Source organism: Xenopus laevis, chromosome 2S (assembly GCF_017654675.1).
Source record: "Xenopus laevis strain J_2021 chromosome 2S, Xenopus_laevis_v10.1, whole genome shotgun sequence".
In the NCBI taxonomy this organism is placed as follows: Eukaryota; Metazoa; Chordata; class Amphibia; order Anura; family Pipidae; genus Xenopus; species Xenopus laevis.
Genome location: NC_054374.1, coordinates 30,228,403 through 30,246,248, shown reverse-complemented (window position 1 = coordinate 30,246,248; position 17,846 = coordinate 30,228,403). Strand labels below are relative to the sequence as shown.

Below are 17,846 nucleotides of genomic sequence, written 5' to 3'. Positions count from 1 at the left end.
CGGATATTAAAAATATTGAGTCAATCAGGTTGTTGAGGAGCCAACCAGACCAAATGCTATACTGGATCTAGTGATCTCTAATGACCCAGAACATAAAGCAAATGTGTAAGTAATTGAACCCCTGGGTAATAGTGACCATAATGTCTCATTGAATGTCTGGTGCAAAAAAACAAATATACATTGGGACAACGAAAACCCTGAATTTCAGAAAAGCTAATTGTAGTGCCTTGCAGAGCATAGATTGGGGCATAGTTTTCTGCTAAAAACACAGAACAACAATGGTTGGCATTCAAAATTATATTAAATAGTTACTATTCTCAATTTATTCCCTTAAGAAGTAAATGTAGAAACACCAAGAAACACCCTATGTGGCTTAATATAGAAATAAAGAAGTTAATAGGAATAAAGAGAAAAGCATTTAAAAACTACAAGTCTGTGGGAACAGAAGCTGCATTTAACGTATACTGTATAATCACTATACTAAATGTTGTAAAACAGCAATCCAGAAGGTAAAGATATGTTACTATCTTACCAGACCCATAAAAATTCAGATTCAAAATGAAACAAGCATTCAAATGTACCTGGAAAATGGCTTTATCAGAGACAGTATAAGTAATCAGATAAATATAATGTTTCTTAAACGATTAGGCCTTGCCATTGAAATTGATCTAAAAAGAAAAAAAATAACTGACATTTCCCCACAACCTGTGAAAAAAAAGTATGGGTGCCCATCACCCTGCCATTGGCCCAGAAAACGATATCAAAATCAGCCATACAAATGAGCAGTTGTGAAATTAAAATAATTTTTTGCAGCACTTTAACTTGTTCACTATATCATAATCTGTGATATCACTAGAGAGGAGGGATGGGGGTGGACTAGTGGGCTGTGATTGGACATTTGTCAGTTTTTGGCCAATCACAGTTAACTGTTGGCACCTCTCTAGTAACATCACAAACTATAATATTTAACTAAACTTCTCTTTCTTGCAAAAGATTTTATCATTGATCAAGTAGGATTTCTACCTTTCTAAATCTAAAATCAATCTTAACACGTACTAGACCCATAAATTAGCACCATTTCATATATTCATGTCTAAGCCCTTTATTTCCACCAATAATCTAGAAAATATGGCCTTAGGAACAAATAAAAATGCAGCACTGTGGGCAGTTTCCCAGTGTTTCCTGCAAATCTGTAGCCACTGTGCAGACTTTATTATAGTCTGTGATATCACTAGAGGGGAGGGCTGGGGGTGGGCATAGCTAGTGGCCTGTGACTGGTCAATTTTTTTAAATCTTTGGCCAATCACAAGCCATTAGCGGCACCCCTCTAGTGATATCACAAACTACAACACCAGATGCAATTTTTAACTTCCAGAAATGCTCCTAATAAGGTACACGTAACATTTGTAGAATACAGTTAGTGTTTCTTAGACACTAGTCAAGCCATGGAGTTGAAATTGATCCAGCAGTAAGAAGAAAAATAAAACATTGGTGCAACATGGGGAATAAACTTTTATATTGCTTGCTGGAGTTGCTCCCAGTCACACCTGTAAAAGTGAAATAAGTGCATTATTAGCTATACATATATAGACCGCTTCACTTCCGCTGTTTGCATCTCACTCCATATTACCCCCACCTATTACCCATTACATGCCCTTCCACCCCATGTGACTCCTCTCCAACCAAGGAACTCAATCCATTATCAATATATTAAGGACATTGAAAATGTTGTGCCTTAAGCTACTAAAAATGCCTTACCCTTTAAACAAAGCAGGGATTGTTTGTCCATATATTGCAATATATTTAAGCTGGCCGACTACGTCAAAGTCAACCCTGGTGTAGCCAGTCCCTAAACTCAACTTGCATCTGATTCATTAAGAATTTTATTGCTTCATTATACATTTTATAAAGTTTTACCTTACTTGCTGCTTTCAAAGTAAAACTCCCAAACTTGGTTGCCCTTTTATTGGCCACCAGTGGGATCACCTGACTATAGCTGGAAAGGGTGGGAGCTACAACATGGGGCTGGTCACTTCTCCTGTATAATTAGTGGGGAGCACAACTTTCCCTTGTTTGTTATAATATATACTGTATATCTATCTATCTATCTATCTATCTATCTATCTATCTATCTATCTATCTATCTATCTATCTATCTATCTATCTATCTATATATACACACACATAAATTATCTATAAGCAGCTGCATTTGTATTTTTTTAATCAATAAAAATAAACTTTCTATTGCACCTCAAAATGGTTTGTTTGTGTTTTTTTTATTATGTTTCACAATATACAATGCTTGGGACCTGAAGTTTGCCAGAGAAGGATAAAAAAATGTAAGCATACAATGAACACAATATGATTGTTTTGCCATCAAAATGAAGGCATTTTTATTGGAGTTTCCTATGGTGGCCATGCTCAGGAGCCCATCAAGTTGTGAATGAACAGAAAATTCAGTTTTTCAATGCAGTGGTCTAACGTAGGGCTTAAAACCCATGGTTCTGAATTAAAGGGGTTGTTCACTTTGAGTTAACTTTTAGTACGCTATAGAAAATAATATTCTGAGACAATTTGCTATTGAATTAAATGTTTTATCATTTGTGTTTTTTGAGTTATGTAGCTTTTTATTCAGCAGCTCTCCGGTTTGCAATTTCAGCAATCCAGTTGCTAGGGATGAAATTACTCTAGCAACCATGCACTGATTTGAATTAGAGTCTGGAATATGAATAGGAAAGGACCTGAACAGAAAGAGTAGTAAATAAAAGGTAGCAAAAGTAATGCGTTCATAGCTTTACAGAGCATTTGTTTTTGATGGGGTCAGTGACCTCCATTTGAAAGCTGGAAAGAGTCAGAAGAAGAAGGCAAATAATTAAAAAAACTATAAAATAATAATAATAATAATGAAGACCAATTGAAAAGTTGCTTAGAATTGGCCATTCTATAACTCACTGAAAGGTGAATCACATCTTTAAGCTTGCTGAACAGACTATTGCCTACCAAGAGGCTATAACTCTTTAAAGTTTTTATACAACAGTAAAATACCCATTTTTAGTGAAAGTTTTAGGCTGAATATTTTCTATACTCAAGGTATTATTTCCACATAACTTATAATCAAATCATGCAGCAGCTTTTATTCAATTGCAATATATGACCAAGAATCTTTCAAAATGTGTCATCTACAGAGCAACATAAAATCATTATGCTTGTCAGTAATTTGAGAACTTGCTGCCTGGGTCTCTACATTTGAGTAGCGGAAATAACCAGATTTAAGAACAACTCTCCCCGATATGTCTCCTTAGTTAAAATGAATAGCCAGATTTGGGACACGATTTACTTGCAGTATAATTTTTTATTTTGAAATTTGCTGACTCTGGTCTATCAGTATGTTACATAGTTACATAGTTAAATTGGGTTTAAAACAGACATCAAGTTCAACCCCTCCAAATGAAAACCCAGCATCCATACATACACCCCTCCCTACTTTTAATTAAATTCTATATACCCATACTAACTATAGAGCTTAGTATCACAATAGCCTTTGATATTATGTCTGTCCAATAAATCATCCAAGCCATTCTTAAAGGCATTAAGAAGAACCCATTAATTACATTTCATTTAAAAATGGGCCTCTGCATGTTTTTCCCATATTTAAAACACTGGAAGAAGTACAGAGTGAATGTAAAATACCTTGGAAGGCAATTTTTCAGATAGAACATAATTCTGATATTCGTTTGGGTCATTTCCAATCATTCAGTAGCGCTCTCCAGGGTCGGACTGGGGGGCCCGGGGCCCACCGGGACTGGTGTCCAGGGCCCCCCTCTGGCCCCCGCTACCTACTTGTTAGGCGAATCGCCGCTCTGCATAATAGCCCAGGCGGCGCATCGCGCATGCGCAAAAGGAAACGACGCTCGGCGCGCATGCGCAAACGGCGCTGCGATGCGCTGAATTTTTTTTTATTATTTTTTTAAAAATGGTTTGGGAGAGGGGGACTGGCCCGGCGGGGGCCCACTAGGGTCGGGGCCCACCGGGTATTTTCCCGGTATCCCGCCGGGCCAGTCCGACACTGGCGCTCTCTTCATTCCAAGTTAACTCAGCACACTTTATATGAATTGTCTCTTGTCTGTTCCAGACTGAATACATCAGTTGCTGATAGACCAGAGTCAGCAAATTCCAAAATAAAAAATTATACTGCAAGTAAATCGTGTCCCAAAATCTGGCTATTCATTTTAACTAAATTAAAGGGAGACAGTTGTTCTTAAATCTGGTTATTTCCGCTACTCAAATGTAGAGACCCAGGCAGCAAGTTCTCAAATTACTGACAAGCATAATGATTTTATGTTGCTCTGTAGATGACACATTTTGAAAGATTCTTGGTCATATATTGCAATTGAATAAAAGCTGCTGCATGATTTGATTATAAGTTATGTGGAAATAATACCTTGAGTATAGAAAATATTCAGCCTAAAACTTTCACTAAAAATGGGTATTTTACTGTTGTATAAAAACTTTAAAGAGTTATAGCCTCCATTTGAGGCTAAACATTTAGTCGGGCTCCCCTCAGCTCATAACAGGTTTATAGATAGATATAGACATTGTTGTACCAGGCAGACATACAGTAGCTGCAAAATATCAGTAAATCTGACTGTAATTGACTTTTAAGATGGGATTTATGAAGTATCTAAAGGAACTAAATAGACATTCTTCCCAATTTTTCCTAACTGGCCTTAACATCCCACAGTTTGGGAACCACTGATTTTGCTTAATCACTTTGCCAGATATCAGAAAGCAGAATCAATTATGGTTTATCACATAAAAACTCATGGACGAGATTCAATTTGAGGAGAAAAAACATGTCTTCAAATTCAGTTCCAGTTTTTTTCCCCATAATAAAACCGTGAGATAAGTTTTTATGAATTGAATTGCATCTCATATTGGGGCAAATTCACTAAGATTCGTAGTTGCGCCAGGCGCAACTTCGCCGCACTTCGCCAGGCGTAGTTTTGCCAGCGCTCCGCAAATTCACTAAAATCCAAAGTTGCGCTCAGGGGTAGCGTAAGGTGGCGAAGTTGCACTAGCGTTGTTTCGCTAAGCGAAGTTACGCTAGCGATGGTTAATTTGCATACGGCGCCAAATTCAAATTTCAATGGAGGAATACGTACAATCACTACAAATGCCTGGGGAAACCTTCAAAACATCAAATAAAATTTTTTTTTTTGCCCTACACATGTGCCCACTGTATAGTTAAGTTGCCATGAGTTAGGAAATGTAGGTGGGAAGGAGGGGAGCCCCAAAATTTTTTTTTTTATCTTTTTCAGCCTATAACCCATAATATAGAAAAAAAACGCCAGCGTTTTTTGGGACTTAGAAAAAATGTTAACTTTTTTCAAAGCAATCCCTATCTACTCTATTGCGCTTCGCCTGGTCTGAGGTGGCGAAGGAAGTCTAGCGTAAAAGGTAGCGTTCAGTAAAATGCGCGCGTTAGTGAATTTGCGTAGTTATGTCCGTTGCGCAGGCGTAAGGGTGCGAAGTAACACTAGCGAATTTACGCCAGCGTTTGTTAGTGAATTTGCGAAGTAACGAAAATGACCAACGCTAGCGAATTGACGCTAGCGTTAGGCGCTTCGGCGCATAGTGAATTTGCCCCATTGAATCTTGTCCATGAGTTTTCACATGAAATCGAATCTGGCCCATTGAGAGACATATCAAGTGGCCAGATTGATATGCGTTGTTTATTTAATTATATAATTCTCTCTATTTCTAGTCGACACAATAACCTGCCAAACATATTTAATATTCTAGGATATTTTGATACACTATCTGGACTGTAGGTGATGTGCTTCAAATCAAGTATAAGGCAAGTAGCTCTCTCTAGCTTATTTTCATCTTATGTTACCCATCCATCTACTGAAGTATCTTGGAGAATATGTATTGGGTAGGAATTAATTTTGAATTTGTATTATTAAGGCTCATAGTTTTCGAACTACTGTTTGTTAGTCTAAGTCATATTTCTTTTATATCTCACTGGTTCTATTAGTTAGTACAAATTCAATAAAAAAAGAAAAATAACCACAATAATATCTCTTTTCTCAAATGATCTTGGCTACCAAGCTATCTGTATGAAAAAGAATTTGAGTTTTCTTTCTTGCAGACTGATAAACCCAGGCAATGGTGTCAAAGGGTAAAACTCTCCTGAGAGAAATATCTATACAGTTACAGGTTTTTCTTTAAGTATGTCATCTTAGCTTTCTTTCTTTTTTAAATGACCTTGTTGCACAGCAGGATTGCTTTGGAAAAGAGAAGAAAAATGAAACCAGAGCTGATATAAATTGCCTGGTGCCAGTTTCTGTACATGGAACAATAGTAACAATTGTATAATGACTGATAACTGGAAAAGTCAGCTTATTTTGTTGGGAGCCACAGGAATATATTTGCATACATTTGTAGTTTATTTCAAGACTTGTCATCTACAGTGCAAGTAAGCACACATTGCCTAAATAGCAGAAATATGGGAAAGTACAGGAAATATGAAAACTAGAAAACAAAGTTCCATTTGGAAGGAATCAAATACAGTAAAACACATATTAAACAGATTCATGGCCATGTTTTTAATTCATTTAACATGTATTCTTAGCCAAGAATGATAACCACAAGGTAAATTAGTTGGAGAGGTTAAATTTGGATGCTGGTCATCTCAGAAGAAGGCAAGTGTATCCACTGGCTCCATAAAGTTGGCCATAGACGGACTAACGATTGTGCAGTGAAATCTTTCGAACTGCCACTAACCATTCAGATTAAATAAAGTAGTAAAAGAACAAATCAGACAATGTTCTGCCCCTGACATCAATCGTATGAAAGTTATGTCCAACAAAGCTGGTGACAGTCTCCCACTGATATTGTCAGATCAGCAATACATGCAGAGAAATTATTGGTAGCCAACAAAAATCTTCTAACCTGTCCGAACGACTGAATGACCGATTGCCATGTTGGGACAATCCACACACAGTCTGGAAATGGCATGAAACTAAGATTTGTACGATCAAATCTTTGTGTGTATGGTCAGCTTCACTCTGATTTTACCATCTTTGATCTACTTGATGACTACAGAAAAAAATTACACATTTTATATACCAAAATGAAAGTCAGCCAGATGTCGATCGGGCAGGGTAAAAAATCCTGTTGGATCGTGGCCGCATCTGTTTGTTTACCGTTCATATAGCCTCCATTCTGATCCGATTGTTGGGCCCTAGGGCCCAAGATCGGATCAGCCCCATATATCGCTCACCTCAATGTGGGCATATCGGGGAGAGATCCACTCATTTGGCGACATCGAAAAACAAGCAGATCTCCCTGTGTATGGCCACCTTAATTGTGTGACTAGTCTGGTCTGGTCATAACCAGTTATCACTGGAAATCCAAACTGAAATTACGTTTGGAGTTTATCCAGAAACTTGAGTTTGTAAACTAAGGGTGATGGCACACCCGATTAGTCACCCACGACAAATCTCCTCTTCTGCAGGGCAGGCGACTAATATCCTGCAAATGCTTTCCCAGTAGCGATCCTAGAGGGGGGCGGGCCCTGGTGCGTGACGCGTAGCCGGGCCCCGCCCCCTCCGTACGGCAGCATTTTCAGCGGCGAACGGACTGCTGAGGGGGCTCGCACCCCCTGCTCCCCCGGTAGTTCCGCCACTGTGCTTTCCCACCAATAAACCACCAAAAGGTGGCTGAGCACCAGTGTGTGGAATGGAAGAATTCCATGGGTGGCATGCTGCATCAGAATGGGTTGTGAACACTGGAGACATGCAGGAGAATTGCTAGCTCTTGAAATCACCCTAGCGCTAATATCCTGTGCCCTGGACATGTGCATGCATGTGCACACATACACATATATACAGACTGTGAAGGGGAGTGACGAATGGTGCTGGCACCCAACGTGTAAATCTGAGCCTTCTGGAGGGTGTAAACGTCAAATTATAAGGTTCAATTCAACTAATATTTAAAAGAAGTGCTCCACGTCACTTAAAGTTGCATCCTGGGTGCCGAACGCTGACGACTTTTTGCATAGTCGTATACACTTCTTTTTTAGAGATGTTGGTGGAAATGGTTGAAGTCGCCATTTTTTATTCCAAATGTCCAAGGGAGATTAATAAAGACATAAAAGCTCCTCTAAAGACATGAGCCCACCCTAAAATATATTTGGCAGGCCCCTCAAATGTGTTAAAAAATGTTCACACAAAAATCTTTTATAGTTTGGACTTTTGAAGGCAATCCCAGTTTAAAAAAAAAGAAAAGTCACCAGTGTTTTTTTTCATTTTTATGACTTTCCGGCAAACAGGATATGATGTCACTGACATCAGATGGAGGAAGATGTAGCTTCATTTTAGCAGTTTGCCTGGTCTAAGGTAGCGAAGGAAACTACGACGAAAGAGGCAACTTTCAGTAAAATCTGAACTTTAGGCCATTTGTCAGTGCGAAAAGTTGCCTGGCCTTATAGTGGGAACGAACGCTACTGACGTTCTCTTTTGCTAGCGCATTGTCGTCTAGGATTGTTATTGACGATGTCCCTGCGGCTTAGATTTCTGACAAATTTTCGCTAGCAGCGGCAACCTTGTCCTTAAGTGAATCTGCCCAATTGTCTCCTTAGTTAGCAATTGTTTTGTCCCTAAGTGTTCCTCTACCTCACACAGAAATACAAGGAAACAAGGAATAAAAACTTTATTCATTTGGTCTGTCGCAAGTTGAAAATCTGAGCAGACTTTTGTTGACTTCAGGTGGGGGCGGTTACTGTTGGTTGGTACAAAGAAATAAATGGTGCTCCAGAAAAAAAGTAAACAGCTCACCAAGTCGATCATGTGGTCCAGTTGCACCAGCCCCAGACCCCGAGCTCCAGGGAGCGACAATCCGATGAAGAAATAGGGCCATCCGGCACTCAAATGAACCCACAGGGCCAAGGATGTATATAACTTAAAACATTATTTTTTATTAAACAAAATCTAAAAGTATAAGTATATCTCCATTAACCCTACGCATGGTACTTAGTCATGGGCTAGTATCCCTCCTACAGGAAATGAGCCTTTATACAAAAAGTAACCAATCAAAAAATTCAAATGAAAAAATAAGAAAAGAAAAGCAACTCTTAAAGTGGTCTTAATATGTACTGTCACTTTAAGAGTTGCTTTTCCTTTTTTTTTTCATTTGAATTTTTTGATTGGTTACTTTTTGTATAAAGGCTCATTTCCTGTAGAAGGGATACTAGCCCATGACTAAGTACCATGCAGGTACGAAACGCGTAGGGCTCATGAAGATGTATTTATACTTTTAAAATTTGTTTAATAAAAAATGTTTTAACTTTTATACATTCTTGGCCCTGTGGGTTAGAGTGCCGGATAGCCCTATATTCTTCATCGCTTTAATAATGCAAATCAAGGGGCATCTGCCCAGGGCCCACTGCGCCGAAAAATAGAGGGGACTGGGCGAGGGAGGCGACACATGCAGGGAGGAAGACGGAAGGAGGGAGGAAACACAGGGAGGCGGGACCGGTTTAAAAAATTTGGGGGGCCCACTAGTTGACTCTTTGACCAGGGCCCACCGAGGCCTCAAAAGGGCCCTGCCTAGCGGGTAATGTTGGTAACAAGCAGGAAGTTTTTTTTCTTTTTTGCCTTGGCATAAGTAAAAGCTGGAAAAATGAGACCAAGTGAAATAATGAGAGCAAGGCTTATAGGGTGAGCCCTCGAGATCTTGGTAACACCCCTCCCCAAGAAAAATACAATTGTCTTTTCTTGGTTCCCTGGTGTGTTATAACGACAAGAATGAGTTTGTAAATAGCGGCCAAATATTGGGAACGGGGGCTCTGAAATGGCCAACCACCACCAAACAAAAGTGTTTCTTTATCCCTTAACTAAACAGAACAGAAAACCAGCAGCCTGTCGTCCCAACTACAAACTACCAGCTACTGCTCTTTGTTATTGCCAAAGTGTAGCAACGCTCCGCGTCATCGCGCTTATATACGTGACGCCGTACTCTCGCGAGGTGAGACTTGTGACGTAGGGACTAGCTGTCTGGCGCTTGCGGGAAGTTCAAGCGAGCGCTCTGTGACTGTCCCGCGAAAAGTGGGGCGGTAGGTACAATCTGTCTAAAAATATCATTCTGTGGGTTACTGGTCTTAGAACAGCGTTACTTGCGCTAGTAATCCTGTTTAGCAACCGATATTGGTTATTTGCTCCTAGAAAGGACCATACGCCAGAATTCTATTCACAGTATCCAGTGTTCTGCCGCCTCATTAGCGTGGGGACTTGTGTGTCCGACATGTGTCTGACACTCACACACTGGGGTATTTGCTGCAGCAGATCAGATAAGGAGCAGCTATGGGTTAGGCCAGGGCTCCCCAATCTTTTACCCATGAGCCACATAAAAAGTTGGGGAGCAACACAAGCATGAAAAAGTGCCAGATAAGGGCTGTGATTGGCTATTTGGTAGCCCATGTGTGGACTATAGGAGGCTCTACTTCGTTTTTATGCAATTAAACTCACTTCCAAGCCTGGGATTCAGGGCAGCCATGGGGGGGGCAGAGAGTTGTAGGGACCCCGAGGGTAAGGGGGGCCCAGCCACGTCACATTTATTTGATTAGCTGGGCCCCCCATCTTTCTTAGAGCTGCTGACTTCGGGAAGGCATGGACGTTTAAGGGGACCTGGCCACCAATTATCTCATAATGGGGGGGGGCGGCCCTGGCCACCAATTTTGGCCACTGTTTTTTTTTTCTCATGTGGGGTCCTAGCCACCAATATTTTGGCCCTGCCACAAATGTTTTTTTAGGGGGGGCCCTGACCACCAATATCTTTTTATTTTTTATTAACATGTGGGAACGTTAGCCACCAATATTCTTTTTGTTTTTTAACTGTGTGGTTGGGGGGCGGACCTGTAGGTGGGACTTGCGGTGGGAGCAGCCCAGGGGGCCCAGGAAATTTTGTCGTATGGGGCCCTGTGATTTCTGATGGTGGTCCTGCTGGGATTCAAAAATAAGCACCTGCTTTGAGGTCACTGGGAGCAACATCCAAGGGGTCGGAGAGCAACATGTTGCTCACAAGCTACTGGTTGAGGATCACTGGGTTACGCTATGGGTTGGGCAGTTTCTGCAGCAGGTTGGCTGTTTTCAGCTAAATTAAGCTACTTATTTAAATCCCAGGCAGATTTTGAAAGTACAAAGTAGCCAAGGTATGAAACAAAACACAAGTAACGTGAGAAATAAAACATTTTTATTGTTCAAATTTGTCTTGAGTTTCAGGTATGTTTCTTAAAAGGATGACCGTATTTGATAACCAGCTATATAGTTAAGTTCTATAGTAACATATTTGGGGAAAAAGGGTTTTGTCACATAATGTAGGGCCACGAACGTTCGGTGTTAATGTTCAACCTGCGACCGGCCCTACGTACTTCCATCAGAGGTCATGGATATTGTTGTGTACTTCCATCAGCGTTTTCATGGATATCGTCAGATCGTCAATACACGCAGAGATACGATCGGCAGCCAACCGGTTCAATCGACCGTATGACTGATCGGCATGGTACGATAAATGTCGGTGCACTCCACATATGGTCCAAAAGTCGCACGTGAGTCGTACGAATCCTAGATTGGATCTTTGCGTCTATGGCCAGCTTTAGGATTTGGGCTACTTTTTGGCCCTTTGACTGGTTTGTACTTTGGAAACCAACCAAAGTTTTTTTTGATATTCTTGCCCTAATGTGCCAAGCCTGAGTCTCCCTATGCATGTTGGGTAATGTCGTTTTTGTTTAACAGTTTGCCAACTACTAAGTTTAAAGGGCACCTGTTGGGTAAAAATTGTATCCCCAACCAAAGGTGTGTGCTAATAGAGGGATAACAGTAGTAGTAAAGTGTAAAATGCCCCCCACCAGAGCTTCGCTATCCGGAATGAGAGGGAGCTCCCGGAGCAAGCAACCATGTTGTGTCACCTGCATGCGCATGTGGGCATTTTTTATTAAAAAAAACTACTGTTATCTCCAACTGGAATGCAGGCTCTATTAGCCCGCACCTTTGGTCGGGGATAACATTTTTACCCAATAGGTGCCCTTTAAACTTGGCAGTTGGCAAATTGTTAAACAAAAACTACATTACCCAACATGCATTGGGAGATTCAGGCTTGGCACATTTGTTGGGGATAACATTTGTACCCAGCAGGTGCCCTTAAATATAAGACTACAATTCCCAGCATGCTTCTTGTGTAGAAGTTACGCTGTCACATTTTGCTTCATTGAAAAATTTGCGAAAGAGTGAAAATTTTAAAAAGGCATATTTTAATTTTTTTAAGACCTTTTTTTCCGCTGCACATGTACTTTTTTGTGGTACTTTTGACGAGCCTCTTGGCTAGTTTTGGGCTGGTTTTGTAGGCGACTTTGGCTGGTTTTGAAAATTAGACCTGGCAACCGTCTCTATTTTCATTCTTTGGAGGTTATGGAGTAGCTAGATTTGCATGTGTACGATGGAAATGGCAGAAACAAGGTACACGTTGAGTCTATTGTATGAAGAGTATCTTTCAGTATAAGAAGATTTCTCTCATTTGCTGCACTGTTTTTACATTTAGACATGTCAGACTCCGGAAGTTTCGCTGCATCTCGTTCACGGCGGGAAAAAACAGAAAAGTCGGGCCGCAAGGAAGCCTTGGAACGCTTGAAAAGAGCAAAGGCTGGTGAAAAAGTCAAATATGAGGTTAGTTTACTTAATTCCTGATCTTTTTTTCTAAGGGGCTCAATTGTACCTCTTGATACTTGCATGTTCAAATCCCCTCATAAGGGCAAATTTTTGCCTCGGAAGGCTCCACCACACTTCGTGCAAACTTCGTCAGACATTAATTTACAGCATATTTCACTGGCAAATTGACCTCTACGCCTTTTAGAAAAATGTCCCTGGGAATTTTCATTTTGCTGATATTTTTTTTGCTACCGATGGCCACTTCACCCTTCAAACTTTGCACTGATATTGTACTTTAGCCCCTTCACTCTGTGGGGGCCTGCTATGTTTCACATATCAAAGTTAATCCACTAATTCTACCACTCCACTAATTAGCTACACCGCTGTATTATTTTTTAATTTCTGGAAGGAAACTGTATAAACCACATGATGATACATTTTTAAAGGGATAATAACAGAAATTCTTCATCACAATGTTCCTGTATGTCCTTTAAGGAGAACTATTGTGAAAATGAAAATGTAATATAAGCTTCATCATACTGAAAATAAACTTTCTAAATAAAGTCAATTAAATATTCTTCATGGTTTCTGAAATAATAAAGTCTTTCTTCACTTCCTCTCTCAGCATCTGTTTCTCTTTATCCTGTCTTCATGCAGCAGTTGGGTGTCAGATAGTCATTGACCGTTAGATCCAATATATCTTATAGGGGGGCTTCCTTTCCTAGTAGATGTATTAGAGCTCAGTCGAATAACTGATTCCAGTACAAACAAAATCTAACAAAATAAATGCCTTTTGCACAAATTCTGCATGTAGAGAGACATTATGTCTGGAGATTTTAATAGAGTGAACGCTAATGCATCTTTTAGGCAAAAGAAGCCCCTCTATAAAATACATTGGATCTAACTGTCAATGATTATCTGACACCCAACTGCTGCATGAATAAAGAATGAAGAGAAACAAATGCTAAGAGAGGAATAGTGCAGATAAACTTGATTATTTCAGAAACAATACAGAATTTTTATTTCATTGTATTTAGAACATTTCTGATTTCACTATGCTGAAGCTTATATTACATTTTCATTTTCACAATAGTTCTCTGTTAAGACCATTGCCCTCAATTTGAACTCTTTCTGTTGGACAGAGTTCACTATTGATTTATGAGCATGCCAGGCTAAGACATGTTTTAATAGTCCCTGCCAATCAGGGCTTGCAAATCGGAACATATACACTTGACTGACAAGAACAATCTGGCGGCTTATACTGATACCCCTATGTGATCACACAGGGTCAGAGCTCACAGTTTGCTTATGTCAGCGCTGCTGCTTCCTCACAACACTATACAACTCATCCCCTGTACTGCTATGTGCTGCCATTTTCCTTTTTATAATGGTGCTTTTAACTCATTCCTCCCTCCATGCTCGATTATTTGTGTGTCAATTGCCTGTCTGCCTGCCTGTTTACTTCCCCCCCCCCGCACAACGGAATGGAACAGGCCATGCTAGGACTGCTTGCAAGATTAACCCACAGTGCTGAAGTAGATTGTTGGTGCAGGGAAGGCATAAGTAATCAAGTAAAGGGAAGTGAGTTGAAACATAAAAAAGAGTAGCTATGCAAGAGAGGAGTTTTATTATGCGTTTCCTCATCTGAGAACTCGTATATATCCATAGCTCAAACCAAATTTGCTAGTGCTGATTGGTTAAGAAAAAGTCAGATTACTGAACAAAAAGATCTAATGTTTTGCTCTTACAAACACCAAAGTGTCATCTAGTATAACAGTATTATTTGCCTGCTGGACAAAGTAATATTCTTCATCTGTGGAAGTTGTGTGCTTGTTCACAAAAGTTTATTCTACTAAAATGATGGATTTCGTCCGGTGATTATAGTTATTTGTGCTATTAAAGAAAATATCTAATCAACGTACCAAAGGTGTCATTATCACTTTAAAAATTATCGGTGCCCTGATTAAATCAGTGAATTCAAACCCTTTATTCCACAGATTCCTGAACCAACACTTCTTCCTGCTTCTGTGCCTTGGAAAAGTATCTATTAGTGATCTAAAATAGTGTCAATTAACCAGGGCTGTGGAGTCGCTACAAAAATTCTTCGACTCCTCGCTTTATGGCAACTCCAACTCCTCTGTTATTAATATGCTGATGTATTTTCAGGGTTGAATGTAGAAGTTAAGTACACAACATACAAGGCATGTTATCACTTTCAAAGCTCAAAAATATAAACCACGCCTTTTTGATTTCAAAATCAAAGTTAAATATAAGCGTATAGCTGTAGAGTAACTGTTAAATATAATCCAAAATTAACTGAAGTATTTGAGTATATTATGCCAAATCTTCCTTCATAGAAGTTATTAAATCTAATTTGATTATTTTCACTGCTTGTATTTAAAGTTATAAGGAGTCAGTTTTGGTGACTCCGACCCCAGATACCCAAAATGGTTTCTGACTCGAAATAACTGCATTCTTGTGTTTCATGTTTGTTGCTAAAAGATTTTTTGTCTTTTTCTTTTTCCGTTACCATTTATTAATAGGTATAAAAACGTCAACATGAAAGGGGTTGTTCACCTTCGAGTTGACTTTTATTATGATGTAGAGAGTGATATTCTGAGGCAATTTTCAATTGGGTTTCTGAATAGAAAAATGAGTAGTAAAAAGTTGCAATAAGAATACATTTGTAGCCTTACAGAGCATTTGTTTTTAGATGGGGTCTGTGATCCCATTTGAAATCTGAAAAATCAGAAGAAGGCAAAAACTTTAAAAAAATAGTAATGAAGACCTATCGAAAAGTTGCTTATAATAAGCCATTTTATAACATCCTAAAAGTTAACTTAAAGGAGAAGGAAAGGTTAAAACTAAGTAAGCCTTATCAGAAAGGTCCATCTAAATATACCAGTAAACCCCCAAAGTAATGCTGCTCTGAGTCCCCTGTCAAAAGAAACACTGCATTTCTTTCCTTCTATTGTGTACACATGGGCTTCTGTATCAGACTTCCTGCCTTCAGCTTAAACCTCATTGCCCTGGGCAAGAGCATGCTCAGTTTGCTCCTCCCTTCTCTACTGTAATCTGAGCCCAGAGCAGGGAGAGACTCATGCAGGAAGTGATGTCACACCACATTAATACTGCAGCTCCTATCCTAAACAAACAGAGTTTCTAGAGCCGTTTACTCAGGTATGGTAAAACATTCTACAGAAAAAATATAGCATTCTAGTTTGCACTATTGCAGCTAATCTATTGGCAATAAAATGCCTCCGTAGCTTTCCTTCTCCTTTAAAGGTGAACCAACCTTTTAAGGGGCTTATATGTAATTGCTCAAGCTTTTGTAATGAAGAAAAACTTTGGCACCTAAAAACTGCTTTTTTTTGGTACAAAAACCTGTTCCGTGGAAATTACGTTAATTGCAAAGATTTTTTTACCTCTACTAATGCACTCAATGTACAATGTGTACATTCCCTTTCACAATCTACAAATACACCACTATATATTGTTACACATTTTGATGTTACTCCACTTCATTGTAATTTGTGTAAAGGTGTTCTCTTTCTAATTACCTATTTAGTTCTATAAGCACAATTATATAGAGATGAACAGCCAGTACTATTTAGCATTATTCCTTTGGTATGTTGATGGTGGTCCTTTTGGTTGAAACCATATACTGATTGAGCACTGAGAGTCTTTGCACATAACCAGTATAACATTCCTTTTTTTAATTTATTTATTTTTTGGTTACACTTTATTAGGTGGTGCAAGTGTCCAGCATTTATGAAGAGGTTGATGAAGCAGAATACTCTAAGCTTGTCCGTGACCGTCAGGATGATGATTGATAGTAGATGATGGTGAGTACCTGTTGAAACCATATAGATTCCCTTTTAGATTTTATTTGATTAACGTCATTCTTTTTTTCACATAAAGTATGTGATTTATGTATGCTAAAAAGACCAAAGCATGGGCATGGAATATTGCTGGAGCCCTTCTCTGAAGATATGGGAGGAACTTATTCGCAAAGCAATGCCACTATAGAAACTAACGTACATGAGGAGTGGCTGCCCACAGAAATTTGAAAGGTTTGGGGTCCATGGATAGAGCTGGAGGATGTTGATTGAGGTGTTCTCCGAATTGGCCAAGTTCTCTTACTTCTCCCCCTCTCACACTTAGAATTATCTATTATGCTTATGGGCAGATTTACCAGAGGTCAAATTTATGTGTATTTTTTTTACTCTAATAAATTCCAATATACTCACAAATTGAATGGGAGGTTATTTAAGAAAAAATTAGAATGTGTAATATTAGATCGAATAGTCCCGACCCCAAAATTCAAACCAAATTCGAATCGTTTTCCCTTCTAAAATAATTGAATGTCAGGAAGGCAATTAACTTATTCAAATGTTTCAACGGACCTCTGCCATTGACTTGAAAATTAACTCGTTTGGTTTTAAAAGTTAAAATTCGAATGTGTGAATGTTGACACAAAAAAAAACAAAAAAAAAAGATAATTCGAATTTACTATTAGACTATTAATACATCTGTGAAAATAATTTGGTGGAGGGCACTCCCAATATTCACAATAGAAAAAATACTTTTTTAAGGTATATGAGGTGCAAATAACCCCAGGTAATCCCACAGTCAGTTACCCAAAACGGTATATAGAAATGGAGAGGGGTTGCACACTCAATGAGACATAGTAGACAAAGGTGGTATTAAAAAAAAAATTATTTTATAGTAAATGGCAATTTTTTTTTTTTATTTTTTTTTTTTACATCAGACAGGCTGGTATATCAAATACAACAGTATTAGCAGAAATATATACATACCACCAAGTAACAAGATAAAGGCAAAAAGAGACAAAACATCCCAACGTTTTTGCACTTTGTCAAAAGGAAATTGTCTTTCACATGAATGACAGCGACTTAGGTCGGATGTAAATTTAGTTAATTATATTTGTTCTGAAGCTACATTGTACAATTTATATACGCTAAAGTACTACAGTGTCTGAGCTGTCATAATGTACCACAGATATTTTCAATGAAAGCATTCTTAAAAAAAAATACAAACGTAGCATAAAATTCTGATGGAAAAAAAAATATTTGATGGAACTATAATTAAAGGGGTTGTTCACCTTTAAATTAACTTTTA

The 17,846-nt window shown here is 38.9% G+C and overlaps 1 pseudogene; it reads left to right on the top strand.

Annotated features, from left to right (window-relative positions):
• Nucleotides 1-12,516: 12,516 nt before the first annotated feature.
• The window catches only part of LOC121400437, a 63,470-nt pseudogene continuing 58,140 nt past the window's right edge, over nt 12,517-17,846 (top strand).